General features: G+C 46.9%; 1 pseudogene across 1 annotated transcript; it reads right to left on the bottom strand.

Annotated features, from left to right (window-relative positions):
* Positions 1 to 796: 796 nt before the first annotated feature.
* On the bottom strand, positions 797 to 3,102 carry LOC306815883 (olfactory receptor 14I1-like; annotated as a pseudogene). Its single transcript has 2 exons — positions 3,020 to 3,102; positions 797 to 1,745 (listed from the first exon to the last, which is right to left on the bottom strand). The product of its transcript is annotated as an olfactory receptor 14I1-like (transcript).
* Between the last annotated feature and the right edge of the window lie 9,124 nt (positions 3,103 to 12,226).

Consider the following 12,226-nt stretch of genomic DNA (forward strand, 5'->3'; position numbering starts at 1 on the left):
CGGCACCTGTGTGAGCTGGGGGAGAGGCCAGGGCTGCAGAGGGGGAATGTTGTTGGCAGGTGCATGAGGACGCTCTGTGACACTGCCCTGGTCTGTCCAGCGCAGTGGGGATGGATCAGCCCCTGCTCTGCTGTTCCTGCCCATGGCCAGCCTGGGGCTGCTCACAGGGGTTTTGTCAGCTCAGCACTGGCCTGGCCAAGTGTTCTGGAGAGAGCCTGACCAAGGAGCCTGGAGCCCCCAGGCCCTGCCCTGAGGCGTCAGTGCTGCCCCAGCAGTGCCCATGGCCTGTCCCTGCTGCAGCCCTGGCACTGCCACCCCCAGGGCTGTGCCTGGCCTTGAGAGCACTCAGGCCCTGCAGCAACACGAGGGGCAGGAGGGCAGCGGGGCAGTGGCACGGGGGCAGCACTGGCAACACCAAGTGCTGCTGCTGCTGGGCACAGCTGCTGTGCCAGCACTGATCTGCCCCAGCTCTGCACACAGACGTTGCTGCTGCAGCTCCAGGGAAGGGAACAAAAGGGTCATCTCTGGACAAAACTTGGCTGGGACATCCTTAATTCATTTAAAGCCAACCAGCATAATAGACTCTCATTAAGACAGTCTGCAGCCACAGCAAAGAGGGAGACAAATAAAATGAGAGATGACACAAGTAAAGATTTTTCTTTGTGGACATTATTAAAGAAGACAAACAGAAAAAGTTTCTCCAAAATTTAACCAATGAGAACTATCAAATATTACTTTTATTACAAGTAATTTTTAAGATTGGCAAGCAGTTTAATGTTCCTGAAAACATCCAGTTTCAGTCATCAGTCATCCATCCAGTCATCAGTGACCACACTGCAGCCTTGAGCTCCTGGTTCCTCAGGCTGTAGATGAGGGGGTTCAGGGCTGGAGGAACCACAGAATACAGAACTGACAGGGCCAGATCCAGGGATCGGGAGTAGATGGAGGGGGGCTTTAGGTTGGCAAACATTGCAGTGCTGAGGAACAGGGAGATCACAACCAGATGAGGGAGGCGGGTGGAAAAGGCTTTGTGCCATCCCTGCTCAGAGGGGATCCTCAGCACAGCCCTGAAGATCTGCACATAGGAGAAAACAATGAACACAAAACAACCAAATCCTAAACAGACACTAACAGCAAGAAGCCAAATTTCCCTGAGGTAGGATTTGGAGCAGGAGAGCTTGAGGATGTGTGGGATTTCACAGAAGAACTGGCCCAGGGCATTGCCATGGCACAGGGGCAGGGAAAATGTATTGGCTGTGTGCAACAGTGAATAGAGAAAGGCACTGGCCCAGGCAGCTGCTGCCATGTGGGCACAAGCTCTGCTGCCCAGGAGGGTCCCGTAGTGTAGGGGTTTGCAGATGGACACGTAGCGGTCATAGCACATGATGGTCAGGAGAGAAAGCTCTGCTGAAACGAAAAACACAAAGAAAAAGAGCTGAGTAGCACATCCAGAGTAGGAGATGTTCCTGGTGTCCCAGAGGGAATTGTGCATGGCTTTGGGCACAGTGGTGCAGATGCAGCCCAGGTCAGTGAGGGCCAGGTTGAGCAGGAAGAAGAACATGGGCGTGTGCAGGTGGTGGCCGCAGGCTACGGCACTGATGATGACGCCAGGAGGGCAGCCAGGGAGATGCCCAGGAAGAGGCAGAAATGCAGGAGCTGCAGCTGCCGCGTGTCTGCCAATGGCAGCAGGAGGAAGTGGCTGATGGAGCTGCTGTTGGACATTTCTTCACTCTGGGCATTTTGGACTGTTGAAAGAAGACATTGATACACTGGGACAAATTTTCTTGTGTCAATGCTATGTTTTTTTCTTACTAATGTACTCAAAAATTATTCTCTTTATTTGAAGAAATATCACTTCTTTTTTTTTTTTTTTTTTTTAATTTTTTTTTTTAGTTTGGCGTTTTGTGGTTAAAATATTGTCTCTTTAACTGAAGGGGCAGAAATCCTCTTTCAGCATCGAACTCAGCCTGAACAATGGGGAGCCCAGAGGGAATACAGTGCTGCCACTCCCAGGGCAGTCACACTTGTTGGTCCCACACAGCTGGCACTCGGTCATTAAACCTCTCTCTATTTCAGTGTGACTGCACTGAAAAGGTGCTGGAAAAATAAGTAGAACTCTTTGAAGGGTCCAGTTTCACAGACAGTTTCTTTGAACCCTTCTCTCTGTCCTAGGCACCAGGAGAGTCAGGGTATCCAGCACTGATGTGGCTTTCTGTTGCCTGGAGCTGTGCCTATTGCAAGCTTTTTCTCTCTGTCCAGGCCTTGTCCCTGCCAGTGCTCCAAGAACTCACCACAGCCCTGGGGGCTCAGCTTTGCCCTGCAGACACCTCCCCGTACAGGGCACTGCCCAGGGGCATCTCCCTGCCAGTAGGGCCTTAAGGGCAGCTCACACAAACTGAGATGCTGCAAGCCAAGGTGCTGCTGCTGCTGTCTGTAGGCAGAGGAGGGTGAGGAGGCACTTTGTGATGGAGATGTGAGGCAGATCTGCTGATGCCCAGTGGGACAGTGCAGGAGTCTCAGTGACACCAACACACCTGACAGCCCCTTTCCCTTGCCTTGAGGAGAAAGCTGAGAGCAACCCTGGCCATGCAGCACCATCTGCACAGCAGGAGGAATCTGTCCTGATGGGGGTGGCTCCTTCCTCCTCCAACTTCTCCCCACAGTGCATGGGCAGCTGCCAGGCAGGCTGAGAGCTGCCCCTGGCAGGTGGCACATGCCCTGGGCTGGCCAAGAGCCCTGAGGGCTGCAGGAGCTGCTCTGCAGGACAGCCCTGGGCAGCTCTGGCTGCAGCCCCAGCTTCAGTCCTGCAGCTGTCCCTGGTAGCAAGAGCCATCATGCCATGTCTCTCTGACGGTGCCCATGGTAGCCCTGCTCTCCAGCACATCCTCCTCCTCTTTGTCTTTTCCCTCAGAGGAACTGTGAGAGTTCACCTGACACATCCCCCAGGCTGTGGGCTCTGCTGGGTCCAGGAGGTCCCACCAGGAGCACAGGGGACATTGCCTTGCACCCACAGACTCACCATGTTGAGGGCTGTGAAGATGTTTCCCCAAGTGAAGTCTCAGCTCAATGTCTTCCCACTCCTGATTGCCTTTAGCCTGTCTGTGCCTGGCTCCTGTCCCCTCAGAGCCTGTAAGCAGTGCCCTCAGCCCTGCTGGGCTGGGAGAGAAACTGCTTAACAGCAGAATTGACTTTTTGAAGCTTTTCTTGGTGGCCTGGAGCTCCCACTGTGCCAGAAGCCCAGCCCAGCTCAGCAGCACAGACAGCACAAAAAGTTTTATGACCCCCTCAGGGCTTTGGTGTTGTTTACATCAAACTCAGTCCCTGAGAGAGTGTTCAAAAAATTTCTCAAGAACTCAAAGTCAGAGTAAAATCCAAAGTTTCTTGAAGTTTTAATGGATCCCACTGAGGGACACGACTGTGAAACTGTCCCCAGATTCCAGTTAGAGCCTAACACTTAAAGTAATGATGAGAGGTGACAACAAGCTAAGGAAATGTAGTTTAGAAGCTGAGCAAATCTGGATGTGTTTCAGGGATGCAAAGGGCCAAGGGGTGAGCCCCAGCCCCTGGCAAGGCACATCGTGTCCCTCCCTCATTGCTCAGGGCTCTTCCCAGGGCACTGGGCTCTGGGGATGTGCAATACCAACGGCAGGACCATGGGGCGGCCCCTGCCAGGCTGCTGAGCAGAGACAAGGAAGCAATGAGGCCCTAGCACAGCAAGGCTCACTTGTCCCCTGCTGGCCACAGGCCCAGGGTCAGCAGCCATGGCCCAAGTGCTGCAGCAGTTGGCTCTGGCAGGGCCTTTCAGCTGCTGCCCATCCCTGTGCCCTGTGCAGCCCAGGCTGTCCTACGGTGTCCATGCCCTGCCCTCTGTCCCTGCAGGCTGTCGTCATCCCCCGGCTGCCCCACCTCAGTGTCCCCTTCCTTTGCTGACAGCTCTGAGTTCTTCCTGCCTCTACTTGGACACACAAAGCCTTGGGCTTGATACCAAAAGGATCATTCAATTTTGCTGTGCCTGTAAACTTTAAGCAGAGGAGCAGTGCATTGAAAGACTTCTTTCCCAGCAGAGATGATTTGAAAACCAGAAGACGACCTCTGCCTTAAGGGTGCAGTGATAGAAAAAGTGAGGATAGAAACTGGGAATTTGGGGTGGAGTTTATGGAAATGGGTAAGTTGTAAGTCACAGGTAGCAACTTCATATGGGAAACACACTTTTAGAATCACATATCCATGTTGGTTAGGTGTTATCCCCTGTTGGATCTCAGGCCTGAATAAATGATGCCCTCTATAACACCAAATTAGTGTTAAGGAGTCACTTTCTGACACTTTGGAGATTTGCTAATAGTATGGCCTCATGGATCCAAGGAGTCAACTGTGATACTGGTAACTCGCGGAACAAAGGGTCCATTGTGAGACAGCAGAGCTCCTGTCCAGGCACTCCGTCCCACTCCTGTAGCTCTGCAGGGGTTTTTTTTGTAAAAGTTCAGTACCAGGCACTTGGACTTGTCAAACCTCACATTGATGGATTTAGTCCCTGGATCCAGCCTTTCCAGATACCTGTGCACAAATCTCCTACCATACAGCTAATCAACACTACCAGTCAGCTGGGGTTCACCAATATTCCATGAAGTCTTCCCAGTTTCACAATGATCTCCATGATTCCATGAGGACTCCCAGTATCACAATGTGCCTTCGGTTCCATAGGACCCTTTGGTGTCACAAAGTTCCTTTGATCCTTGGGCCCTGCAGTGTCACAATGGCCTTTTGGTCCCAAGGGGCATCATGGTGTCAAACATGTTTCCTTAATTCCAGGAGTCCCTGGAAGCAACACTGCCCCCATGCTTCCATGGGCCTCTGCAGTGTCACAATTACATGAGGTCCTTCTCTGTCACAATGCTCTGCATGGTCCCACAAGGCCCTGCAGTGTCACAGTGGCCTCTTGGTTCCATGAGGCCTCCGAGTGCCACCATGAATTCCTTGGTGCTGCAGTGTCACAATGGAGCCCTGGTTCCAAAAGACCCTGCAGTGTCATGAGGGTCCCTTGGTTCCATGGGGCACTACAGTGTCACAATTGTTCCCTCAGTTCCAAGAGTCCTTGCAGTGGAACAATGTCCCCTTGATTCCATTGGGCCCAGGCTCTCACAAGTGTCTCCTTGGTTCCACAGTGTCACAATGTCCCCTTGGTTCCACAAGGCCCTGCAGTGTCACAGTGGCCTCTGTGGTTCCATGAGGACACAGAGTGTCACAATGGACTCCTTGCTTCCATGTAGCCCCACAGTGTCACACTGGCACCTTGGCTCTGCGGTCCTATGTCATACACAGTGTCACCATGGTTCTCTCAGTTCCATGAGGCCCTGCAGTATCACAGTGGCCCCTTGCTTCCCCAGGGCCCTGCAGTGTCACAATCATCACAGAATCACCCAGGCTGGAAAAGACCTTGGAGAACATCAAGTCCAACCTTTGACCCAACACCAGCTTGTCACCCAGACCATGGCAGTCATTGCCAATTCAGTCTATGCTGAAACACTTCCAAGGACAGTGACTCATCCACATCCCTGGGCAGCCCATTCCAATGCCCAATCACACTTTTATTCAAGAATATTTCCTAATGTCCACCCTAAAACTATCCAGGTGCATCTTATGACAGTGTTGTTTTGTCCTTTCACTGTTCCCTGACAGAAGAGCCTCACATTTACCAGTCTGCACCCTCCTGCCAGGGAGTTGTAGAGAGTGATGAGGTCTCACCTGAGCCTCATCTTCTCCAGGATAAACATCCTCAGCTCCCTCAGCTACTTCTCACAGGACTTGTGTTCCACACCCCTCATCAGTCTTGTTGCTCTTCTCTGGACATGGTCTAGCCCCCCCTAAATTGGAGGGCCCAGAACTGGACACAGCACTCAAACTGCAGCCTCACAAGTACTGAGCACAGGGGAAGAATGACTGTCCTGGTCCTGCTGGTCACACCATTCCTGATCCATAGGACTTCCAGGGCTTGGATGAGGGAAATGATGGAAAAGGAGTAGGGACAAAGTGTTATTGATGGTCATTCTTCAAGGATCTTGATTTTCATATTTATTCAGACTGCACTGGAAAGTGCTGGGGGTCAATATCAACTGGATATTGTTGATATCAATGTAGAAACAGGAAAAGACAACAATACAAAACAGTTCTCTCTCCATCATTTCAACAAATTTTATTAACTTTGAATACACTTCTGAAATCTGAATAACTAAACACAAAATAATTGAAAATCTTAATTATTCCCAGGGGCTTTTCTTGTTTGCCTTCTTTGAAAAAATGTTAAGCAGTGTTTGTTGCTGAAATCCTGAACTGAAGAGGTCAAGAAAGAAGAGGCCTCTGGAGTTGTAAAATTCATCATCATCTGTTGAGAATTTGCTAGAAAGCCATAGACACAACTGTGGATATGGCTCGGCTGAGGCCTTGTTGGAGGAGAGCACCTCCTGCTAAGTAGTAGCTAGGCCTTGCTCTTAATCAGATTTTGCTGAGCAGCAGTGTTTGCTTTTAAGAGACTTTTGCAAAAGCAATAGAGCTAGCATAATCTGCAGAGTTAGTCGATAAATAATACATATGTCCATTGTTCAATCAAGGCCTTAATTTCCAGGGAAGCACACAGCTAGCGAAGTATAACCCTGGGATGGATACTATATAGCAATAAGTATAAGAATAAGGGAAGTAGCAGCCAAGACGAGCAGCGAGGTAGCACATATATTTTTTGGCTAGAAATTCAGTAGGCGTGATTATCTCACACTTGCAATAACCAATATTAAGAGAAGGCGTACATAAACCAATAAGGTTGTACTAATACGAATAATGCTGATTTATGCTATTTTGGGCTATAAAACTGTCTGATGCTCTCAATAAAGTTGGATTATGCTTTATCAATCACGTTGATTGGCTGGCTGATCCCCTCGCTATTCCTCCACAAGCAGCTCCACACCTCCGCAGTGGCGCCCGAACAAGTGGCTTCCGACCCTAAGGGCTTCTACCATAGGGCTCGTTCCACTGCACCGTTGGAGGCAAGCGAGTGGGGAAACTCCAAGTTGCAGCGCTTGGAAGGCAAAGATTCCTGTATGCTGGCATACTGCTGGTTTCTGTGCCTGGGTATTCCACATTCCGGAGGCTTGCTGTTCCGATTACGCTGCCGTACAGCGTTTCACATGACTGTGGTAAAGGCTGCAATATAAGGTGCGCACGCAAATCAAGTTTTGATTCCTGAGCTGCCCCCTTCATTAGTTTAAAAAAACTTAAAAAAAGGGGAAATTATGGCTAAGCAGACAGGACAAGCGGCTTTTAATTTATTTAAATGCTTTTTAGAAAAGCGAAAGGTGGAAATAGATTATAAGAAGCACTTAGTAAAGTTATTAGACTATGCTAGGGAGAAAGGATTTTTTATTGCTCCTGAGGAGCTTTTTACAGTTGAGGAATGGAAAAAACTAGGAGATTGTTTAGCTTGGGAGATCATTCGGAAAGATAAGATGGCTAAAAGGCTAGTTCAGCCTTGGCAGGCTATATTTAACTCTTTTGAAGCATATCAGGCAGAGAAAAAAAATTGCTGCTGTTGCGTCAGTACATTTAGACGGTAAACCTCTTGCTGCAGAGCGAACTGCACAAGCTGGTATGTATGTTTATGGAGGAAATAATCTTCCAGATCCACCAACTCTGTCACAATTTACAATGCCACAAAAATCTGTTTCTAACGCAGCTGTTCAGTCTCCTTCTTTAGCAGAGCCCTCTGCCTCTCCCACGGACATAATGAAACAGCAAACTGAGCAAGTTTCAGATAAGAAAGTTGAGGAAAAAGCAAAGATAAAAGTAGGAATTGAGGCTAGAGATTGGAATAAAATCATGGGGGAAGCAATAGCAGCTGGGGACCAAAATTTTGTTGCAAAATTGCAGGGAGACTCAATAGTTAAACAGCAGACATTTCCGGTTACATATTCTCCTACTGCAGAAGGCATGCAGGTAACAATAGCTCCCTTGGATTGGAAGTTGTTAATGCAATTACTTAGTACAGTAAATGAGGCAGGAATACACGGGGAGCCTACAAAACAAGTGCTTAATTATATTTGGGGTTCAGGACTATTGTTACAAGAGGACATGAAAAATGTTTTTAAACTAATTATGACACAATCACAGTTTATGCTATGGCAGGCTCATTTTCAAGCTTTATGTGAAGAAGCTGCACATATTGAAAGGGCACCGAATGATCCACTTAGGGGAGTCACAATGGACAGATTTGTGCGAATAGGTCAATTTGCTAGGATAGACGCCCAAGCATTGTTTGGCCCAGATATAGTAAAGGAGGCAATGAGATTAGCTAGGGCTGCATATGATTTAGTTAGAACTGAGAGAGGAGAATTACCATCCTATATGCATATTAGACAAGGTCCACAGGAGCCATTTTCTAGTTTTGTGGACAAGCTTACTGCTGCAATAGAGAGAGCGGGAGTACCTCAATATATGCAGGGGCCACAGCTTAAGGAATGTGTTATACAAAATAGCAATGCGCAAGTAAGATCGATAATAGCTACGTTATCAGGTGATTGGACTGTAGTGGATTTATTAGATCGTATGAGTAAAATTCCACAAGGAACTCAAGCTATGTTAGTTGAGGCTGTTAAGGATTTAACATTAACTCTAAAAGGCAGGCAGTCTCAGGATCAAGCTTTTGCTGTTGCTGCACTTGAGCCATTAAAGCCACATAAATTTCAGACTGCTGACAAGTCTCACTCCAATGTGAGGTGTTTTCGATGTGGGCGGAATGGCCACATACGAAGAGACTGTCAAACTACAAATGTTTGGTGCTGTATCTGTCAGCGTAACTCACATTCCACAGACGAGCATGAGGGGATGCAGCGCGAAGACACCAACTGCGTACCAAGTCACCCAAGTACCTCCAGTAGCCCTCCTTGTTCCCTGCCTGCAAACGCCAGCCAGCCACTGCAACAGGTTCCTTGCTCCCTGCTGGTGAACTTCAGCCAGCAACAGGAGGGAGCCTCGGCCTGGACTTGGCAACCGCAATAGACATTGTACTTGAAGACTCTAAACCTTTAAAGGTTCCTACTGGGGTTTGTGGACCTTTAATTTTAAATGGACAGTCTTATGGAGCTTTATTATTGGGACGATCTTCAACTATTTTTACAGGGACTAACTGTTGAACCTGGAGTTATTGATGTGGATTATACAGGTGAAATTATGATTATAGTTCATACACGTTTTCCTTCTATCAGTATTCCTGCAGGAAGCCGCATAGCTCAGCTGATTCCACAACAGCAGCTGATTAAGGAGGCCCAAGGACCACTGCGAGGAACTGGTGGATTTGGATCTACAGGAGGTTTGGTATTACTTACTCTTACAATGGATCAGCACCCTGTTGTGGAGGCTATATTACGTTTTGCTCAACAGGAAAGGCGACTTTGAGCCTTATTGGATACAGGTGCTGACATTACCATAGTTGCTAAGCGTCATTGGCCATCTGATTGGCCACTGCAAAATCGTCTAGAGGCAGTTGAAGGGGTTGGACGTGGAATTTACAAAAATTGGCTACAATTATTTCTGAAAGAGCTGTTTCTCGGAGAGTGGAGGATGTACCCACTGACATTACTATTTTACAGGGTAAAGATCACCTCATGGGTGCTCTCACACAGCTCACAGCGGATCATCAGACGCTTGTTTTGGAATGGCTTTTTACATCTGTGCAACCTAGGACGCAAGGACCTGCTGAGGTACAATAGATGGGTAGAGGTTACGTGTGTGTTATTACTCCCACAGGACCCATTTGGGTACCCAGCAAATGGATTCGTCCAGTGACTGATGACGGAAGCTGCACCTTCTCCACCTCAGACCCAGGAAGAAGAGGAACAAGAGGAGAGAAAGTGCCTGAGGGATCATCTGGCAGTGCAACCCCTGGTCCAAAAACTCGAGAGTCTTCTGAAGAGGACCATTGAGTGGTCAACTCTTTCTGATTTGGAAGAGTTTGCTATTTACCAATCTTCATTATTTGCTGATCAATTTGGACTGGGAAAGAGACAATGTTTACGCTGTAATAAAAAATGTAAGAGAGGTGCATGGGTATTGATAAAATGTGGTAGATATAAGGAAAATTGTTGGTTGCATCAAACACACTTATGGCAACCTGTGTGTCTTATTTGTACTGAAAAACTGCAACATACTAATTGGCAGCGAGAGGCTTTGGCATTAATTGACACTCACTTTTCCTCAGGAGGTGAACAACGTGATCGCTGGCAACCTTCTCTTGTAACTGTAGGGTATGTTGTTGAAAATTGTAAGAACAGGTATTGATTTTTAGTAAGTTGGTGTCTCTTGTTTGCTATCCAACAGATAGAGTGGTTTGCTGCTACAGTAGTACTAAAATCTGTCAGTTCTCGTGATATCCCAGAAATTACACGTCACTGTTGTATACAAGAACATCAATGGGATGATGTTATTAAGGGGCATCTTAGGCCTGAATCTAGGCATGGTAATCTTAGAGGTGCTAATCGCTTCTTTCATCCTGACTGAAGCATGGATGCCAACACAACCCAAAACTAATGTGTGGGTTACCCTGGCAAATAAGACTGGGCAAGATGCTATATGCCTGTCTTTATCAACACCAGGTAATCCTTTTTCTACATGCTTGGTTGGTATCCCACTTGATTCCTGGCCATGTCCTGATGCACTTTCAGTCTGTAACATTTCAAATCCGAAGAACAATGTTAATTTTTGGAACTCATGGGTTCCATATTTAAAGCATGCATCTTTAGAACCCCAAAGAGTTGGAATTGATGGGGTCAGTTCGAGCTGATGCATGTGTGATGTTCAATTACTCTAGAAAATCTTCACATCAGCCAGTCACAGTTTTGGTAAATGCATCTCTTTCAGTGTATCGAAATGCTTCACTGTGGTGCAATTATACTTCTGCTACTATCTCAGAGTCCACAAACACTCCTTTTGCTTTGCCCCCAGGTGTGTTTTTGATTTGTGGGGACAGAGCTTGGCCAGGCATACCATCTAGATTGAGAGGAGGACCATGTACCTTAGGAAGACTTACCTTGTTTACTCCTAATGTGTCAATGATTTTACAGGCACGTCGAAGACATCTTCGCATTAAAGATTGGCTCATGCTTACAAATCTGACTGTCAGGATAATGTCAAATTTTGGTCAACTGCACAAATTATAGCAGCATCTATTCTTACTCCAGGTGCTGCTAATGCAAGAGCTTTATCTTAACTTGATAAACTTGGCTGTTGGTTAGCAAAACAGACTAATGCTACCTCTATAGTTCTATCACAACTTTTGACTGACGTTGATTCTGTTCGTCATGCTACTTTGCAAAACCGAGCAGCTATAGATTTTTTGCTTTTAGCACAAGGCCATGGTTGTGAAGACATTGAAGGAATGTGTTGTATGAACCTTTCTGATCATTCTGTGTCCATTCATAAACAAATAAGTGATTGGAACAGCTTACTACTCACTTGCAAGAATACACTGGATTAGGTTTAACTGATTGGCTAAAGTCATTACATTTGGGGCCATGGCTGACATCTCTTTTACAGCACCTTATAATAATTGCACTTGTAATTGTGGTTGTACTTCTGCTTGTTCCGTGCATTTTTCAATGTTTGCAGAAAAGCATGACACGCATAGCAGAGTCTGCCATGAGTCATGCTTTTCTTGCACAAAATAAAAAAGGGGGAATTGTTGAGAATTGATTAGAAAGCCATGGACACAACTGTGGATATGGCTCGGCTGAGGCCTTGTTGCAGGAGAGCAGCTCCTGCTAAGTAGTAGCTAGGCCTTGCTCTTAAGCAGATTTTGCTGAGCAGCAGTGTTTGCTTTAAAGAGACTTTTGCAAAAGCAATAGAGCTAGCATAATCTGCAGAGTTAGTCGATAAGTAATACATATGTCCATTGTTCAATCAAGGCCTTAACTTCCAGGGAAGCACGTAGCAAGCGAGGTATAACCCTGGGACGGATACTATATAGCAATAAGTATAAGAATAAGGGAAGTAGGAGCAGCAGGATAGCACGTATGCTTTTTGGCTAGAAATTCAGTAGGCGTGATTATCTCACACTTGCAATAACCAATAATAAGAGAAGGCGTACCTAGTAAAAACCAATAAGATTGTACTAAAATGAATAATGCTGATTTATGCTGCGTTGGGCTATAAAACTGTCTGATGCTCTCAATAAAGTGGATTATGCTTT

Source organism: Erithacus rubecula (assembly GCF_903797595.1).
Source record: "Erithacus rubecula genome assembly, contig: scaffold_272_arrow_ctg1, whole genome shotgun sequence".
In the NCBI taxonomy this organism is placed as follows: domain Eukaryota; kingdom Metazoa; phylum Chordata; class Aves; order Passeriformes; family Muscicapidae; genus Erithacus; species Erithacus rubecula.